Here is a 21,021-nt window from a genome sequence, read left to right on the forward strand (position 1 = left end):
GTTCAGTCTGTTCCATCTTTGCCTTCTTTTGTTTGTTTCTGGATTCTGCATTTCTTGAAATCAGAAATCATATTGTTTTGCTTCCTGCTGTATCCCCAGAGCTGCTTCCAGTGTTTGATACATAGTATGTGTTCATTAAATGTTAAATGAATTATTAGGATTAAACAACAATATTAGTAGATTACTTAGGTGAGCTCTGTCCTAGAGATCTTCTTTTCATCTTTAAATCTGACTTTTGCCTTTGTTAGTCTTTATAATGTCAGATTTTAAAATATATTTTTCAGGCCCAGAATTGGGAGTATTAATAGCAGTTATTCCACTTTGTTGTATTAATCTTAAGCATAACAAAACTATTTTTTCAACAAAAACTGCTCTACAGCAATCAAAAACAAGTAGTTATAATAATTAAATTTGGAACACATACAATTTCTACATTTGAATTTTACATCTACCAATGTCTATATTATAAATTACTGTCAAAGTAAGACATATTTCTCATTTTCACAGCATTTGTACTGATAGAACAAAAACAATCTTGCATAAAGCAAACTCTTCAGGCAATTATATTAAGCTCGTAGCCCATTTATAAATTCCTTAAAACAGGATTTTAAGCACAAATTTGCAAATCTCTGATCATATTGAAGAAATTTTTTGACGATCATAGAATAGCTTTAAAAAGGTCTTAATTATTTCAGGGATTTTGCAACATTTTTAAATTTATTCTTAATGCTTCCATAGTAACACCCTGCATGAGTTAACACTAGATTCTTTTCAGGGTGGAAAAATCTTGGTAATAGAAAATATTCTGATGTTGAGGAATATTAGAGTTTTATGGTGTTGGCTCTTTGATACATCTTAGTTTTTGAGTAACTAATAGCCTTTTACAGATTAAATACATGGGATCTCTCTGCTACCATTCGTGCATGGGATGTCTCTTTAGTCCTTGCACTCCGCATCTTAAAAGGGCAAAGGAGGTGTTTGTGTAGTACATGGAATAAGTCCCCATGCTTATGGAAATACAAACTATCTTCTAGAAGCTTTTGCAGCTGATATTACAGATCTGCTTTCTGAACTGTCTAATACATTTAAGGAGAGACAGAGCAGACACCTAATTTTAATATATGCTTAGTTGTAGGTCAAATATCGGCAGGTAGTTTACAGTAGACTTTGGCTTCTGACATGTTTATCTGTCATTTTTACCAGCTAAAATACTTATAACATTATTATTTTTGGAATTTTCCTTTATGCAAGGCTAGAAGGACATGCATATCTCAGAGACTATCTCCTAGAGACTCCCAGAAGTGCCTTATACCTTGCAACAGTCTTGACTTTAAGGAAGCAAAACATTTCATATTTGTGGGTTTTTTTGTTTTGTTGTTTAGCCATCCTGGACCAGCTATAATATAACTAAGAACTCTAATCCTCAAAAAATACAATAGAAGAATAGAGCTGAAACAAAGAAATATGTTTACATCTTCTGAGGCTAGTGCTGGATACACTTTCCTACTAGTTTCTAATGTTCTAGAATATACATGGGAATAACAAATGGGCTGAATGTTAAATGGGCTGATTTCCCCAAGGCAGTATTTAAGTTTTCCCCCATTTTAATTAACATATACCTTCAGAGTTTCTAATGCCCCCAAATTTTATTGAGAAACCTGGCAATAAAATTTTAGTTATGAGGGAAGAAAACTAATTTTTATTAATGCTATGTGGTGGATACTGTGTTAGACATGTACAAATATATTGTTCCTTCTGATGTTTATAGCAATTGTAATATAGGATTGAGTGTACCTTCTCAGGACAAGATGAGGTGCAGAGAGATTTTAAACTTCTCTCTGCAGTTAATAACCTTAGAAAAGTATTCAGTCCTTTTTTTATCTTGCTCCAAAGATACATTTTTTCCCTTATACAACCTTCCTTATATAACCTCGGAAATTATGCAGAAGAGATTGATAAGCTCTTGCATAGTTTTACCAAGGATCATAAACAACTACATTAAAGCTTTAGGAAATTTCCTAAGCAGTAGCCTTTCAAACATTAGCTGCAAAATAAGGTTGTGGAGGGGTGCCTGGCTGGCTCAATCGGTTAAACATTGGTCTCTTGATTTCAGCTCAGGTTGTGATCTCACGGTGGTGGGATTGAACTCCATGTGGGGCTCTGTGCTCAGCAGGGAGTCTGCTTGTCCCTCTCCCTCTGCTCATCCCACTCCCACCCCTCAAATGAGTAATAAATAAAATCCTTTTTTTTTTTTTAAGGAAGTTGTAGAGTCTCTTCTCTGAGGATCTTTGCAACTTTGAAATATCTTGTCCTTTGTGTTTGCCTTGCCTAATAAAAAGAAGGCATGAGATTTGATGAATTTTTAAAAAAATAATTCTGTACCTCCCCACCCTTATTCATAGTCTTCTCCTTCTTATCCCAACAAGAACCTGCTTGTGAGAGAGTTGGCCTGGATGTGTAGACTAGAATCATGAGGCTGTTTCTCTGTGCATAAAGCTGATGTAGGGGGGTTATCCTCACAGCATAGGCCTTGCTAGAACCACACTGCACCTACCTGAGATCAGAATAATTCTTTTTTTTTTAATATTTTGTTTATTTATTCATGAGAGACGGGGGTTGGGGGAGGGCAGAGACACAGGCAGAGGGAGAGGCAGGCTCCATGCAGGGAGCCCGATGTGGGACTCGATCCAGGGACCCCAGGATCACACCCTGGGCCAAAGGCAGACGTTAATCCACTGAGCCACCCAGGGATCCCGAAATCAGAATAATTCCTATTCTCAGGCACTAACATTTTCTTTCATCCTTCTTGATTAAATGTATCTCTGTATTTCCATTTTGAGGTCACTAAAGTCTAGTTACTTTAAGAAGCACCATTTGAGTTTAGCTCTTTTCTTAACAGCAACATCTCAGGTGATAAGCTTTTCTGTAAGCTTGAAGCTAAGGTATCTTAATTAAGGTAGCAGATAGTCACTACAGTTGTACCTAAACCTAGAGTATTAGTTCCATCATGTTTGCTTCTCTTAAATACGAATACTACACGAAAGCTGCTTTTGAGGGTTGAAATTACATTAGGAAGTTCAATCAGCAAGGTGTCATACTTTAGCTCGTTACCCTCTTGATTAAATAGTAGTTGTCTGTGTTGTGACATGGGATTTATGACATTTTTAGCAAAATTGGAAACCTAGTGAAGAAGTTGAACAAATTTGATGAGTTAAAGGTGGTTAGTAACTTCTCAGACAGGTCTATTCAAATACTCAAGTAACTCTGAGAAAAATGCTTCTTCCTAGGAGGTAAAATACATTTTATAATGTTCTAGAATTCCATGGCCTCCAGATTAGCAGCCTATAATTTCCAACCAGGAGTTAAGTGATGTAAATTTGGTATGGCCTATCACCTGCTAATTAGTACCTTAGTGCCTTTCTTTTTGCTACTCTCTGAAGGTATATCTCATTATAGTCTCATTAGCTTCAGTTCTGACTTGCACAGTATATTTTATGGAGCAAAGTCTCTAGCAGTATAAAATGTCATTTTAATTTCAAGAATGTGTTGGCCTTACTTGGCATATACAACTGATATTATTGGAAATAGTAAAAAATGCATATCCACAAAGTTTAAAAAATATCAAATCAGTTTACTTTTATCCCTAAAAAATATCAAATCCGTTTACCTTTATCCCTACTATTTAATTAATGGTAAAATAGTTGATACTGGTCAACATAGCTTTAAAGAGTTCCCCTCAGCTTGACTAAACTTTAGACAGGTTTCTTTCTTACCTCCCTTTTATTAGAACATTTACTTTGGGAAACTTGCAGTTGTAGATTCTTTCTCTGTCCTTTTGAGATGTAAATCAACAACCCAAAAATGCCTGTTTCAAGAACCTGGGAACAATTCCTTAAAAATGTAATCATCAAAAAAAATGTAATCATCAGGAAGGATAATGCCACTGTCTTCTATTCTCTGTGGAAAGGTAGGAGCCAAGCTCAGTAGAAGTACCAGGTCAGCAAACACAGATGGCATAATCATCTGTGAGCCTTAATATCCTCTAGTACTTTTTCACCAACTCATCCCAGTACTTAAAAACTTTTGTTTCAGTGGAGTTGCATTCAGTATTTTCTTTTCTTTTAAAAGATTTATTTATTCATGAGAGACACAGAGAGAGGCAGATACATAGGCAGAGGGGAAAGCAGACTCCCTGTGGGGAACCTGATGTGGGACTCAATCCCAGGACCCCAGAATCATGCCCTGAGCCAAAGCCAGATGCTCAACCACTGAGCCACCAAGGCATCCCAGCATTCAGTTTCTTTGATTGCAGTACTCTCTTCCGTCTATTGCAGTAATCTTGAATAGTCTTCCTTGCTTTTTTAACTGGTCTGGTGCACTTTTGGTTTTATAACATACATACAAATAAAGCCCTTAGAAAATGTCAGGCATATTTCCAAATACCTTCATATGTTATTTCATTTAAGTTTCTGAAAATCCTGTGAGATAGGTAGGCACCATTATCATTATCTCCGTGTCATCTCATTTTATTGTGGTGAAGTAATTTTCTCAAGGGACAGTGACTGATTTTGTACCTCACTTACTCTTAGCCCCCAGAGACAGCCAATCCTTAAAGTCCAGTTATTGTTTTCCCTTTCAACTAATGCCAAGTACGAATTTTTGCAGATTGTGTCATTCATTCATTTGCTCAGTATACACGTATTGACTTAACTGTGTACCAGGGCTGGGATACAATGTCAGATAAGACAGACATGTTTCCTTATCCCATAGAACTTAGTCAATAAGGACATAGATGAGTAAGCAGGCAATTCAAGTGCCTTTTGATAAGGTAATAAATGCAACTCTGCAGCATATACACTGGGCACCAACATATGATTAATGAGTCTAGGAGATTCTTCCAGGGAAGCAGCCCCTAAACTGAGAACAAAATTAAGGAACAATGAGATGGGGTGAATATTCTAGGTTGAGAAATGTCATATTCAAAGAAAATATTGCATTCAGTGCCTAGGGGCAAGAGAGAATCAGAGACATAAAGGGAATTAAAACAATAATGTATTACTAAAACAAAGATTACACGTGCAAAGAACTGAGGATAGTGGCAAAGGAGAGAGTAAGGAGTAGTGGTGAATGAAGGTACTTTCATGACAGAAAAGATAAAGTCATACATAGTAGGAATTTGAAGCTTGAATATTAGAGTAATAGGGAGGAATTCAAACAATTTTATGCAGGGAAATTAAGACCATATTTGTGATTTTTGAAAACTCTGAGTAGAGATAAATGAAAAAAATGTAAAATATATATATATATATATAATTTATATATGTAGAATAAAAGTTAGACACAGATTGCATAATAGCTGAATTCTATCTTTAATTTGAGAAAAGAACTTTAAAATAGAAAATAAAAAGATCTATTTTAAATGAATCTTTTAAAGTTTTATTTTACATGTTGGCTATATCTTTACAAAAAATATTAGGCTTAAGATTACAAAGGCATCTTGCTGAATAATGCCTGGAAAAATGTGCATCTAGTCACTGGCTCAAATCACTCCCAGTATTTACAGTTGCCTATTACCATTTGCAATTCAGGTAGTTAATGCTACAATTAGCTCCAAGCAGGTGTGTACATTTTTACAGTACTCTTTCAAAACAAGGGCCTTTGGCAAACTAAGTGTTCTGTTCACTTTAAAATAGGCCATAAAGTGAAACAGTACTGTTTTACATTTTGCTATAATTTTCCATTTGCTTCTAATTATCCTGCGATTGAGTAAGCACTGTTCTTTTATAGTGTTTTTTCATAGATATGGTATAGTTGCTTTGGATCCAGTCAGTTTAAATAAGCTGTATATCACAAAATGTCCCAAAACATCTTTAACATTTTAAATGGTTTCCATTTGGCTACATCTCAACTACAGCTGAAATAGGAAAAAAACAGGGGGTGGTGAAATTTTAATATTCTTTTGTTTGCATTTTATTAGATTGCCGTTTGCCTAATCCTTTTTATGCTAGTTTTCAATTGATGTAAATGAAATTGGCTGAGTGACACAGTGCAGAACGGAAGGGTTGGGAATGAACGCTCTGATGCCAAATCAGCTATAATATTTTTAATCAGAGTTAATTGATGCCAGCTGTGTGGTCTGTGTGCGATTTTTCATTTATGAGTGAAGAAAGGTGTGGTTGCTGTTATTTCACTTTAGAAGTTGGAACTGGTTGCCAGTCATTATGAATTTATGGATGGGGCATGCTTGGTGTTTATTTTACAGAGGAAAGAACTTAAGTGGTTCAAGTAGTACAGTGTAATTTGGATTATTAGCATCAGACATTTTAGTTCTTTCTTAATTGCATAGGAGCAAATCACAGGCCTGCCATCTAGCTTTATGAGTGACTTTAGGAAAATATAATAGGTCCCCTTGATGATGTTATTTATTAATCTATTTCAGTATTAGATCTAAACTATTCTTAAAAGTCCAAATCTATAACTACTTCATCCTTAAACTTTATTTCTAAAGATTAGCTAATATAATTATAATTTAACTCACATCCAGTTGAAATTGGCATTAATCTGGGCTCACCACAAAATGGCTCTTTAAAACACAGACACACAAAAAAATAAAAAAAAAAATCACAGACACATGTATACTGTATATTCACATGTACACACAATATACATACACTTAATACTCATTCACCTGGGGACACCTGGGTGGCTTAGTGGTTAAGCATCTGCTTTCTGCTCAGGGAGTGATCCTGGAGTTCTGGGATTGAGTCCCACATCAGGCTCCCTGAATGGAGCCTGCTTCTCCCTCTGCCTATGTCTCTGCTCCTCTCTCTCTCTCTGTGTCTCATGAGTAAATAAAATCTTTAAAAAAATGCTCATTCACCTGCACATAGCACACATGTATTCATATCCAAAAGAAGTCCCAAATCAGTTAAAAATATTATAGTGGTTGTGAAAGTTGTTTGATGATGTTTTCAAATAGATTTTTAATTGTTGACTTTGATTTGCTTGAAGAGAAATGACAGTTCTAAATTTTCTCGTCTTGCAAAAGAAAATGGGTCACAGAGTTATCTTATGACCATGATTATTTACATTGTTGAGACTACTTTTATGTGATAAATCCTTATGTGTACTAATTTGAACATATTGTCCCATATAGACCAAATCCTCTAATACTAATGGATTCACCATTTAGTTGAGCACCTACTTGAAACTCTTGACAAGTAGTCATGTTTAAAGATGAAATACTCATCTTAGGGCAAATAAACTAAATTTTAGGTAATTCTGATTGTTAGAATTGGTATTTTTCATATTGAGCCTTAAATTTTTGGACATGTGGCTATTAAATGGTTCTACTCCCTTCATTTCTCTGCTTAAAAACAAAAATGAAATCTCTTAGCACCTAAGAGATTGGTGAAGAAAAAAAAAAGAAATTTAGTTCTCAAATAGGAACTCGGGACCAAACTTCAGATATTCAGGGATATCTCCTATTCCTTTCTAATTCCAAGTTAGCATGCAAATATCAGAAAAGATGGAGGATATTATGTGAGTATATAAAGTATCACCATTGGTTATTTGAGCTTACCTTTCTACCAATATTTTTACCTTTCCAGCAATTATTTTTCCATAGGAAAATGTGCTAAAAACAAAGTTTATCCATTAAAAAAAATTTCAGTTAGAAGTTCATGAAATCAAAGAGGTGATTTTTTCCCCACTAGGTATCCTCCCATGAAAAACCAAAAACCAACAAAGAAAACAACAACAAAAACCTGTCTGGCACCTATTTATTTTCAGAGGAACTTAAATTAACTAGTGTTAAAGTCTGAAGATATTTTAGGTTACAAATGTTGGCTTTTGAAATGCCAATTTAATGTACCCAAATGCAGAATAAAACTTTGATAGCTCTATTCTAGACTTTTAACATGTCTATAGATAATTCCTTTTTAAAAATCATGTGTCTTTGATGCGATTATTTTAGAAAATGATGGTTATTCCCTAAGGGGAATAACCCTAAGGAAAAGCTTATCATATATACAATTATTTTTAATTGAAAATGTTACAGTGTGGTGATTTCTACTGTAATGCCAGATGGCCCTTCTTTTAAGATTTTAAGATTAAAAGTAGCATAAAATATGAGAGTTTGTATCCAGGATTTGTGAGAACATTTTAATTTTTCCCTCCTATCCATAGTTAAAATGAATGAAGTATTAGTTGTAAAAACTACCTTTCCAACCCATTCAATTTTTCCCTCATCTTACGTTTTTCAATATAAAGGAGATTTAGATATTTTCCAATTCAAATCATTCCACCTATAAATCCTTAACCTAATGCAAATAAGAAATGTAACTCAACTTTTCAGTGCAAAGATTTTGCCTGTCAATTTGCATTAAAACATTTTTAAGGACTATTATGTGAATGATGAATTTGTTTTTAAAAAATATTAATAGAGTTATTTTTACAGTCTTTATTATTCCAGTCAAAATCCAAAATGCTAAAATGGTTTGTTGCAAATGTAAATCCTATAGATTCATCTTCATTTCAAGGTAACCATAAAAAGAAAGAAAGAGGAGTGAGTGGGAAGTGAGAGATTATAAAATCTATATGGTTGCCCTCTTATGTTTTCTTTTTAAATAAACTCATGATTTGGTTGAACTTTGTCTCTTGTATTATTGAATTGCTCTACATGCAGGTTAGATATACACTAAGCTTAGAGAAAGAAAAAAGATCTTCCTTTATTTTGATCCATTTTTAGAGTCTTGTTAAAGTAAAAAATATTATTCTGACACACAATGAAAGAGTAAGGAAGACAATTCAGGACTAGCATTGTAGTGGAGAGAGACTGGTCTTTACTCTGAGTACAGAAAACAAAAAGTGGGGCTTTGTAGCTGAGGAATGAGTTGAGGATTAGGTGGGTGGCAAATTACTAAGAGAAATATCGAGTGTAGGCTGTATTCTAGCTAAACTGCTCAACACAATTCTTGCTGAAGACAGGCCAAGGTGATCAGATATTGAGGGTGAAAGATTCTCTCTAAACAGACTTGTCAGGATTCTTGATAAAACTGGACTATGCAGACCTGTCATGTAAGAGAGTGTCTTATATTCTTCCATTGTGATAATGTTGATAATCAATTTAAAGCACTCTAGGAAAATATGAAAAACAAAAACTCTCTAGAAAAATATGGATCTTTTCCTTCTCCCCATAGCTAAAAATAAATATGACTGTCTGTCTCATTGCTAGTCTTTTTGTTATATCTCTTAATTGAAAATGAAAGACCTTTGCATTTAGTTCCATGGTGAAGGAATATTGTGAGATTAAAGCTCTGAGTTTCTTTCTTTCTTTTTTTTAAGATTTTATTTATTTATTCATGAGAGACAGAGAGAGAGAGAGAGAGAGAGAGACAGAGGGAGAAGCAGACTCCATGCAGGGAGCCCCATGTGGGACTCGATTTCGGGACTCCACGATCATACCCTGGGTTGAAGGCAAGCGCCAAACTGCTGAGCCACCCAGGCATCCCAAGCTTTGAGTTTCTTATTGATCTTCCATATTGCTATATAAAAGGAGAACAATCAACTGAATTTATTTAAGTGTAATTTTTTTCAAAAGCCTTAGAAAATAGTCCAGCTGGAAAATCAAGCTCATTCTGTAACATACTAGATTATTGTGTATTTGAACAGAATGACTAGTGTTAACCTCCATCAAATGTGAATCAATCATACCCTCAATTATACTTCCCTTACTATCTCTGCTAAACAATAGAATATTTTTAAAGTTTATTGCTTAAAGGAATCTATTTAGAATCCAAATTGATTCCTGAATATTCAGGCAGAGCTTGATGCATGAATCAAGCATGATGTGAATGAGTACTTGATCTGAATTTATATATTAAAGACATATATATAATTTTGTTTCAGTGTAAACAAAAGTAACACAGTATTTATTTTTATAGCTAAATATATATATCACTTACTATATGCTACTTTCCTAAGCCTTTTATCCATTTTCTTTTTTAAGTCTTTATTTAAATTTCAGTTAACATACAGTGTAATATTAGTTTCAGATATGCTGTAAAGGAATTCAGTAATTCCGTATATCACCCAGTACTTATCATAATAAGTGCTCCTTAATCCCCATCACCTATCTCCCCCATCTGCCTGCTTACCTTCTTTCTGGTAACTATCTGTTTGCTCTCTATAGTTAAGTCTGTTTCTTGGTTTGCCTCTCTTTCTTTCCCCCCTTTGCTCATTTGTTTTGTTTCTTAAATTCCACATATGAGTGAAATCATATGGTATTTGTCTTTCTCTGACTGATTCATGTTGCTTAGCATAATACTCTCTAGCTCCATCCACACCATTTCAAATGCCAGAATTTCATTCTTTGTTTATGACTGAGTAATATTCCATTGCATATCACACCTTCTTTATCCATTCATCAATTGATGGAATACTTAGGCTGTTTCCATAATTTGGCAACTATAGGTAATGCTGCTATAAACATCTGGTTGGATGTATCCCTTTGAATTAGTATTTTTGTCTTTGGATAAATACTTAGTAGTGCAACTCCTGGATCTTGGGGTAATTTGGTTTTTAACCTTTTGAGGAACTTCCATACTGTTTTCCAGAGTGGCTGCATCAGTTTGCATTCTGATCAACAGTGGGAATTCTCCACATCCTTGCCAACATCTTTGTTTCCTGTGTTCTTAATTTAGCCATTCTGACAGGTGTGAGGTGATATCTCATTGTCCTTTATGTTTGTTATTAATTGTTTTATGTATTTGGGTGCTCCCATGCTGGGTGCATAAATATTTACAATTGTTATATCTCCTTATTGGATTGTTACCTTTATTACTATATAGTGCCCTTCAAGTCTCTTGCTACAGTCTTTGTTTTAAAATCTAGTTCATCCAATATAAGTGTTGCTACCCTGGTTGTCTTTTGACATCCATTTGCATGACAAATGTTTCACTTTCAATCTGCAAGTGTCTTTAAGTTTAAAATGAGTCTCTTGTATGCAGCATATATATGTGTCTTGTTTTTTTAAACCACTCTGAAATCTTATGTCTTGATTGGAGTGTTTAATCTATTTACATTCAAAGTAATTATTGAAAGGTATGTATTTATGGCCATTTTATTACTTATTTAGTCAGTTTTTGGAGATTTTTCTTTCTTTCATGTTTTGCTGATTTTCTTTAGTGATATATTTTAATTTCTTTCTCTTTATTCTCTGCGTGTTTTTTAGTGGTTTTTGATATATGATTACCATTAGGCTTATAAATACCCACTTTTGCAAATAGTAGTCTATATTAAGTTGGTGTTTGTTCAAGTTTGAACCCATTCTTCTCTCTTCCCAATATTTTAGGTATATGTTATTATATATTGTATCTTTTTGTGAATGTGAGTTCTTTGATTTTTACAGACATACTCATTTTTCCTGCTTTTGTGTTTCCTGCCCTTATTTTGTCTCTCCTTTTCACTAAAAGAGTCCTCTTTAATATTTCTTGCTTTGGTTGGTTTAGTGGTCATGAAATATTAAGGTTAGTAGTGTTTGTTTGTCTGGGAAACTCTTTATCTTTCCTTCTATTCCGAATGATAGTCTTGCTGGATAGAAAATTCTTAGCTGCTGATTTTTCCCATTCAGCACTTTGAATATATCATGCCACTTTCTTTTGACTTGCCAAGTTTCTGTTGGGAAATCTTCAGCTAGCTTTATGGGTTTTCCCTTGTAAGTTAATGACTTTTGTCTTATTGCTTTTAAGATTTTTTTTTTCCTTTATCACTACATGTTGCACATTTAAATGTGATATGTCTTGGTGTTGACCTGCTTTTGTCGATTTTGATGGGAGGTCTCTGTGCCTCCTTGATTTGGATGTCTGTTTTCTTCCCTGGATTAGGGAAGTTTTCAGTTATTATTTCTTCAAATAAATTTTCTGGCCTCCTTTCTCTCTCTTCTTCTTCTGGGACTCTTATATTATGAATGTTACTACATTTTATGGAATCACTGTGTTCCCTAAGTGTATTCTCATTTTACAGAATTCTTTTCTCATTTGTTCGGCTTCATTACTTGCCACTACTTTGTCTTCTAGGTCATTAGTTCATTCCTCTGCTTCTTCCAGCCTGCTGTTCATTTTATAAAGTGTTTTTTTAATCTCATTTATTGTAATCTTAATCTCTGATAGATTCTGTTTAAACTCTTTCATCTCTGTGGTAAGAGTTTCACTGATGTCGTTGATTCTTTATCAAGACCAGTGAGAATCCTTATGATCATCCCTTTAAGTTTCCCATCAGGCATGTTACTTATATCTGTTTTCCTTTCTATCCATGGCCTTTTTCTTTCATTTGGGATAAATTCCCCTGTCTTAGAATTTTTTTCTAAGTCCCTGCCCTCTTCTGTGTGTTAGAAAAGCCAGTTATATCTCCTGCTTCTGAAAGTAATGGAAGAGGTTGTGTGTATACAGAAGAGATCATGTCGTGCCCAGCACCTGGCACTTCAGGTAATGTCTGCTGTGTGCCGCATGCACTCTACTACTGTGTTTTGGTTGCTCTGTCCTTCAGGTCAGTTATTTGCAGAGGCTCTCCTTGCCTACTGTGGGCAATGTTTGGTCCCTGGCCAGGGTGTGGTGTGCTCTGGTCTGCTGTGAACTGGGACCTGTTACTGTTACCACCTCTATTGGAACTGAAGTCCCACAAAACTCTGTGGTCAGGAGATGTGTTGTGAGCAGGGGTTTGTGCTGGTCTTCTGGAGGAGGGGCCTGCCATACTGGGCTAAAGCAAGCATGACTGAGAAGAGCAGTTCCACTGGAGTGCAGGTAGATGGTCCTTGGTGTAAGCAAGTTAGGAAGCCAGTGTTGGCACTATATTGCTTCCCACAGGTGGCTCTGTGTTTGTGCTGAGGGGGAGGGAGGGAAATGGTGCTAGCCAGCTCCTTTGTTCCTGGATAGGTGTCTCTGTAAATGCTGTCTGGTCAGTGATATGCTTGGAGAAAAGCAAATAATCTCCCCATTGTGTGTTGCAGTTCATTGTTTCGTGTTGCCTGTCCCTGGGCTGTTTGCCTGCTTTCTCTGTAGGAGCAGCACAGTGTGCTCAGGACTCTATCCCAGCCAAGCCCACTGGCCTTTGAGACCAGGCTTTAAGCCCCACTGGCTGCAAGAACTCATGAAATCCAGCCCCTTTCATTTTCTAAGCCAGTGGGTTTAAGGAAGTGTTCTTGTATGTTCCCCCATGTGCTACTCTCTGCTCACCCTTCTCCATAAACATGGCTCTCTCCCCTCCACAGTACCCATGATCTATTTCTCCCATAAACCACACCTCTGGACTTTCTGTTTCTTCAGTGTGGCCTCCTCTCTCACACTAGCTGTGGAGTTTGTTTTGTCAGTTTTCAGGTCAATTTCTGGGGTATTTACGATGATTTGATTGTTATCTAGTTGTGTTCACAGGATGAGGCAAGCCTTTGGGCTTCTTACTCCACTGTCATCGTCTTTTGTTAAATAAAGAATATTACTGGCTCAAGAAATATATACAAATAAGAGAACCAAAGAGGAGATATGTTGCCTTAATTTCTCAATACTTACTCTTTCTGAGTCAGTAATTTATAGTTTTCTTTAATTATTGTGTTACTTTGATGTCATTAAATTGGAAACCTGGAGCCAACTAGAAGATACCTTTTAAAGGTAGAGCATATATTTCATAAGAAAACAATAAGTCTATTTTAATAAAGACATATTTTCTGTCATAATGATAATAGCGGTAGTTACTGAACTATATACTAAACATTGTGCCAAATTTTTGTAGCTGTTATATTTGTAATCCTAGAAACAACTCCGTGAGTTGGGCACTACTATTTTGCATTTTTACAAATTTTACATAGAGTAAATAAATGATTTTCCCCAAAGGTTACACATGTAGTAAATTTGCACAGATAGTATTCATTCATCCATTCCTTCTCTATCAGTCAGAGTGCAGCCAAAGAAGTAGAACCAGGAGGGAGAATTTCTTTTCACTTTGAACAATCACGGCCCTGAACTTTAGGGCTTTCAACTGATTGTCCAGGATAAGCTTCCTTTCTTAAAGTCAGTTGTTTGGTTTTAACTGCATCTGCAAAATATCTTCAACAGTACTGTGTTGAAACACAATCCTGTGGGTTTTTTTTTTTAACTTATGGGGATTATAGCCTAGCCATGTTGACACCTTAAAGACACCATTGTACATTCATTCTTTCATCAATTTATTGAGCACCTACTGTATACTTAGTATTATACTACATTCTGAATACAAAGTGGTGAACAAACAGTCTCTGCTCCTAGAAACTTACTAAAGGAGAATGGGGAGGCATAAAAAATACCTGTAAGAAATATTTCATCTCAGGGATGTGATTATTTTAAGGTAAGATCTAAAGGAAGAGTGACATTAGGAAGCAGAAACATCAGGGAAGAGAATTTCAGGCAGAAAAGCAAGGAAAGAACCTGTAGGATCTTGAAAAATGGAAAGAATGCTGGGCAGGGATAATTAGCAGAGAGACTTGGGGATTATATAAAGGTAATATATTTTTTCTTACCTCACCCCCAGTTCCCACTCTAGGGCTTTTGCAAAGTGACTGAAGGTTTTATGGGTGACATGAGTTTATCCATGTTTTAAATTGATTGCTCTGGTGCTGTATGGGAAATGGCTTAGAAAAGAGCTATAAAGAAATGAGAATTATTAAGAAGGTATTGCAGTTGTTCAGGTGAAAGATGATAGGCCATGGACTTGTCTTGCTGCATTGGAGAGGAGAAGAGTGGGTAGATTCCAAATTCGTTTTAGAAGTAGAGTTAGAAAAAAAAAAAGGAGAGTTAACAATACTTGATAAATTAAGCATGTAAAAGAGAGGGAAAGTATCAGAGATGATTAGAAGGTTTTTGTCTTCAGATGAGGAAGATCTGAGCCTGTTTTTAAAGAGCTCTTAGCAAGAACTTCAGATTAACTATCCAAACCCATCATTTTTAAGCATGAGGTGGGGGTTTCTCCTCACCTGGAGGCACACACTGCAATCACCTGTAGGATCTTTTCTAACTAATCAACTATTAGAAGCTTTGACATCTTCCCAAAAGGGGCATGCATCTCACCCCCTTGAGATTCAGTACCATAGTGAGCCTCTCATGTGTTTGTACTGTCCCTGGAAACTCTTTAGAAAATTGTGAACTAAATAATACAGTGTGAAAATAGTCACAGGTTTCATGACAGAAATCAATGACTCTGAGGACAGAAGGAGGGCTTTACATTCTATACAACAGTGTGGTAGTGTATTATTTTCATAAGTAGATGTGGCCATACTACATTAAACACAACAGCATTGTCGACATTGCAAAGTAGTATCTTGTAACTCACTTCTGTGAAATCAACTATGCCATTTGAGGAACATTCCTAACCCCTCTTAATATTGAATCCATTCTATCCAATATAAGTCCACTCACACATATTCACCAACTTGCGAGAGAAAAAAAGACAGGGATATTAAAATGTTATCTCCATGAAATTTATGTTCCTACTTCTAATATGTTTGAGTCTAATTTTCCCTGATGAATTCAAATGAGTCCTAAATAAGACTCTTATTAGATATTTTAAAACATATTGATAGTACAAGACTATGACTCAGAGAAACACCTCTCTTATTATTATAAGGACAAGTAAAACAAACAAACAAAAAAAACCCAAAGTGACTTTTTTCTTGTAACCAGAAAGTTCTCCTCTATGAAAACCCAAACTTAATACGAAGTTCGATTTATATTATTGATTCTGGCCTAGTAACATTTGTATTTCCAACTGTTCTCAGAGTCATTCTGATGCTTTTTTTTCTTTTTAAAGAAATTACAGTGGAGACAAGTCAACACTTAGAATACCCCCTATACCATGGCTCTGTAATACTATTGTCACTGATGATGTTATAGTGAACCTTGAATTATCTACTGAGGCCCAGCATTTTTTTTTTAAAGATTTTATTTATTTATTCATGAGAGACAGAGAGAGAGAGGCAGAGACACAGGCACAGGGAGAAGCAGCTCCATGCAGGGAACCCGTGGTGGGACTCGATCCCAGGTCTCCAGGATCATACCCTGGGCTGAAGGTGGTGCTAAACCACTGAGCTACCCGGGTTGCCTGAGGCCTGGCTTTTTTTGCCACAAAGCACACATTGCAATTTTCAGAGCTTCTGGTTACTTAGCTATTCATTTGATATAAGGACACTTATCCTGACTTGTTTTTCATCATGAAAAAAAAAATACACACCCTCACTTTTTTTTTTTTTTGCTTTTAATTGTTCATTACAACTACTAACATGAGTTATCTTCTTAGTTGCCTGACTAGTTGTGATGTAAATATCAGATGCAGATACAAATAAATATTTGCATTTGATGGTAACTTTTTCCACAGCAGGAACCTGAGAAATTATTTTGTGGTTCTAAATCAGTCTTAACTCATGGAACAGGAAGATTTGCCAACTCTTTTGCTCTTTTCTTTTCTTTTCTTTTCTTTTCTTTTCTTTTCTTTTCTTTTCTTTTCTTTTCTTCTTTTCTTCCCTCCCTCTCACTTTTTCTGCTTTTTATCTTGATCTACAAATGTCATTTCTACCGTATTAGTTCTGGATAATCTCCCTCCTTTCTTTCAACAACCAAAGAGCTGTAAGCACTAGTTAAATTGTGTTGTAATGACTGTTGCACAGCAGGGTCATTTATTGTGAGCTATTTGTAAAGAAAACACATAAAAATAGTCCAATCAATGTGTACAGATAGGGTCAGGCTAATACAGAAGTGCATTAAAATGGTAGGATGACAATTTAGTTCATCTTTTGTGAAATGATGAATTATTTTTTTGCTATAAAGATCAAGATAGAGTCTTTGAAGAATATTTCTTTTATTTCTTTCATTTTCCTCTATACCTTTAGGAAGAATATTCTGGAAACTTAAAAAATATCTACTAACCTGTGTAGGCAGTCTATATATACTTTGTTAGGGGAATTATCCTAAAACCAACTGTAGAATGATTGAAATTTAATTGTTTGATAGCCAAGATGATTACATAAAATAAATTTAGGGAACAACATTTAGCTAAAGCTTCAGGCAATTTCTTTTATACCATAGGCGCAGAACCACAATTACTTACCCAATAAAAATAATTCTAATTGATCTATAAAATAAATGGGAGTTTAATTTTCAAGATTTAATTTAGCAGATATATGAATTTAAACAATAATTTTATAATGCACAATTAACCAATGCTTTAGATTAGGAACCAAACTATTACTTTTGTTGTCTAAGAACTCACACTTATACTAAGCTTCAGTTACAAAACAATAAACAACATTTACTGGGAAACTCTAATCTTTTTTTTTCCCCCAAGTTACAGTAGGTAGGAAGCATGGTGAGAACTTGCTTGTAAATAAATAACATAGCTAGATATTTAAGGGGACAATAATCTACTACATACGATATTTAGAACCAGAGGCAAGGTGTGAATAATAGCATGATACTAATTGGATTTGTTTTTAAAGATTTTATTTGACAGAGAGAGGGAGGGTAAGCAGGAGGAATGACAGGCAGAGGAAGAGGGAGAAGCAGGATTTCTACTGAGCAGAGAGTCCAACATGGGGCTGGATGACCTGAGCAGAAGGCAGACACTTAACTGGGCCACCCAGGCACCCCATTACTTGGAGTTTTTGAGACCCAGCCCACTGGTATTATATTTTAGGTAAACTCCTCCCAGATTCTGGTGTATGATAAAGTGCTACCCATATTGTTTTGTGCTATTATATGTATGCATTTTCATGTGTCCAAATTGCTATTTCAGTGAAAAGTGAGAGGATAGAGAGAACTTGAAAAAGTAGGATTAGTGTGAACTGGAGGCAGTGCACATTATGCACACATTTACACTGAAGAAATTTCAGGAGAATTCTTCTTATGATTTTTTTTTTCCTGAAGAGCTAGACATCTATACCTAGTTTAGAAGCTGGAAAATTTTCCTGTGAAAATAATCTGACATACACATCCAGATTTAAATAATTCGAAAAATTTACCCATTCAGTTCTTTAAGACTGTACATTTTCATATCAGAGATAAATAAAATTTTAAAACCTATAAATATAGCTTAAAATATTGATCTTGATAAATTAGGTTATAAAGGACTTTAAAAGGAAATTGTGTATACATCAAATTCACTCAGCGCTACAGAGACATGTTATAAAAATGATTAGTTTTCAGAAATCCATTCCCTCCATTCTACTAGGAAGGTGAAACTCCTCATATTGTCTGGTAGAGGGGTATTTTGCAATTTTGAGATGCTTTAGGCCAGCACAAACTGCACAATTGACATTTTAGAAAATGAGGTTCTTCTTTTATTCATCTCTAAATATCAGTATCTGCAAGGATTACACTTAATATATTAGAACAGTCATTTTTATGACTTTTTTGGCCCTTCTATTCTTCAGATACTTAAGAGTAAGTAGGTCTGGCTGTAATGTGGTATGTCAGTGTGATATTTTTGCTAGATTAAAAAAAAACATTTTTTTTTGTTTTTTATAGCTACCATTATATCTGGAAAAAGTAACTGGTTTTTTTCCTAGGACTTAAATTCAGTATATATTTTTCTGGTTAAGCAATGAAGTGATAAGAATATACCTTATACTATTAAACTCAATATTTTGCCAAAGCAGTAGATAATTGTTCAAAAATATAAAACAGATCAACATGCTTTTAAATCAATGATGTGTGGATTATAGCATTCCAAAATCCATGCAAATTTGTTATATGAAATGATGCTTTTGAAATAGTGTTACTATCATGATAATATTGAGTGGATTAAGAACCATTTAAAGAAATTAGAATATCAGTGTAGCACTCAGAAATAATTTTCATGAATATCTTTGGATAGTATTCAATAAGTTTTTTCTTTACTATTTCCACAGTAGCATAGTGAATATTTTTAAAAAATGTTTTCAAGCTGTTTTCCTTTCTTCATTAGGGAAGAACTAGGTTTTATAGAAGGTAGATCTTATATAATTTCAGAGGTTCTATTTGACAAAGTAATGAAAAATTATAAATGTTTAATTAAGTACAAAAGTGAGTATTTAGGATGAAAAAAAAACCCATAATTAATATTACATTTTTAAAAATGGTCAGAAGCCATAAACTTCATAAAGATCCAGAAAACTAGTATGGTATTTAGTTTCATGATGCCTTCTTTTTTTTCCTCTACATTTTTGGTTGCCTACTCTTTGATCAAGTCTGTATAATAGTTTCCTTATATCTTTTTCTACACAAAGAAGAGAAAAAATGTTTTTTTTTGCCAACAGGTTGGATCAAAATGTATTTATTTTTAACAGCTTATATATATTTTTTTAGCTTTATATATTATTGAAAATGTTATGCAATTTCTAGATTTTTTTTTAATTTGGAAAGACTCTGAGAGGTTTTTAAAATATATGACTGAGATTTAGAAGAATTTTACCAGACCATCTGCTGGCTCCAGACACTCCACAACCAGATTCCCCTCCTCAACTCATGGATTAAGCTACCATTAGAGCCTACTCAGATTACCATGTGACTCTGCTCCTGTAGCACTTCAGGTCAATGGGTAGAAGGGTATTTCTGGAATTCATTCCCATTCTGGAACAGGTAGCAATAATTTAGTTGTATATAGAAGTGACTGAATTATAAAAATATTTCCCACTGAATTGAAACTGCATGTATCTCTCCTTCAATTTCCCCTTAGCTGTATCTCCAAAATGCCGAAGTCATCCTATGCTACCTAACAAGAAGGGAAGATTGGTAGAAAAGAGCATTAGTATTAATCAATTACAGTTAAAATATCCTACTTTGGCAACCTTTTAAAAAATTGTATGACTGTATGAGCACATAGCTGGACTTTTTTTCTAGGTCTTGGAAGGAACCTATGCAAATGAGAGGCCCTGATATTTAAGCTTCATTACCTTTAAATTGGATCTTTCTCTGAACATGATGGCAAGATTAGATCAAAAGTCAGATGGAAATCATGCTCATTGTAAATGTTTATAAAATAAAGATCATGTTAGAGATGGCTTAATGTGTCTGTGTGGATTTGAGTTATTTGCATTTGAAAAAGCAATTGCTTTCTATCATTTGAAAATTTGAATTTTAATGTTTCATAAACTGAAATTTCTTACTCTGAGTAAAATGATTTGACACTATCCTTGCATTCTGTTCTCACTTTTTGTATTCTTCCCTGGGTGACTTCAACCAAACCCTATCACCTATACAAATGCTGCTTTCCTGATGTTTACCTCTGCATTTCTTCTGAGATCCAGATATGAGTATCTGATTAGTTGGCCAGTGATACTTTAATATTCCAAAGACACAGTCCATCATCTACTATGCTGAAAATGCTTTTCATCTTTATATCTGTAACCTTGTCCTCAGTGAATATATTGATGTCAGCCAGAGGCCTGCATGCAATCCTTTCTTCATATTTCCTCCTAATGTCATCCCCACAACTACCTTACAGTGGGTTCACCTTTCTGATTCTTGCAATAGCACATTTCCTCATTTTCTTACCCAATATCTGAATCTTACAGTGGGTTCACCTTTCTGATTCTTGCAATAGCACATTTCCTCATTTTCTTACCCAATATCTGAATCTCTCGTCAAAGCATATGCTGCCAGGTTAATTGTGTCAAGGTGCTACTTAGCTAAATACACAAAATTATTTAAAAGTCTCCTGTAGTTTCTAGATTTCAGAAAGGTGTTCAAACCTCTTAGTTTATTGTACAGGGCTCCTGCCTCTGTTTCTAGCTCTCTATCTTCTGCTACTGCTCCATATGCTATCTCTACTTAAGCCATTTTAATTAATTCCAGTTGTTGGATGCCTGATACTAAGTCAGTGCTTTGCATTCCTACATGCTATTCTTCAGCCATGGGACATTCTTACCTTTTTTTTTGCTTGGGGAAGTTCTTCGTGGACTTCAGGATTTATCTCAAGAGTAACTAATCTCTTTTAATAAAATTCTCCTGATCTGATGGGCTATTAAAA

The 21,021-nt window shown here is 34.8% G+C and overlaps 1 pseudogene; it reads right to left on the reverse strand.

Annotated features, from left to right (window-relative positions):
• Positions 1–21,021, reverse strand: part of LOC129516436 (60 kDa heat shock protein, mitochondrial-like) — a 46,391-nt pseudogene that overhangs the window by 15,533 nt on the left and 9,837 nt on the right.

The sequence above is a fragment of the Nyctereutes procyonoides genome, unplaced genomic scaffold (assembly GCF_905146905.1).
Source record: "Nyctereutes procyonoides isolate TBG_1078 unplaced genomic scaffold, NYPRO_anot_genome, whole genome shotgun sequence".
Taxonomy (NCBI): Eukaryota; Metazoa; Chordata; class Mammalia; order Carnivora; family Canidae; genus Nyctereutes; species Nyctereutes procyonoides.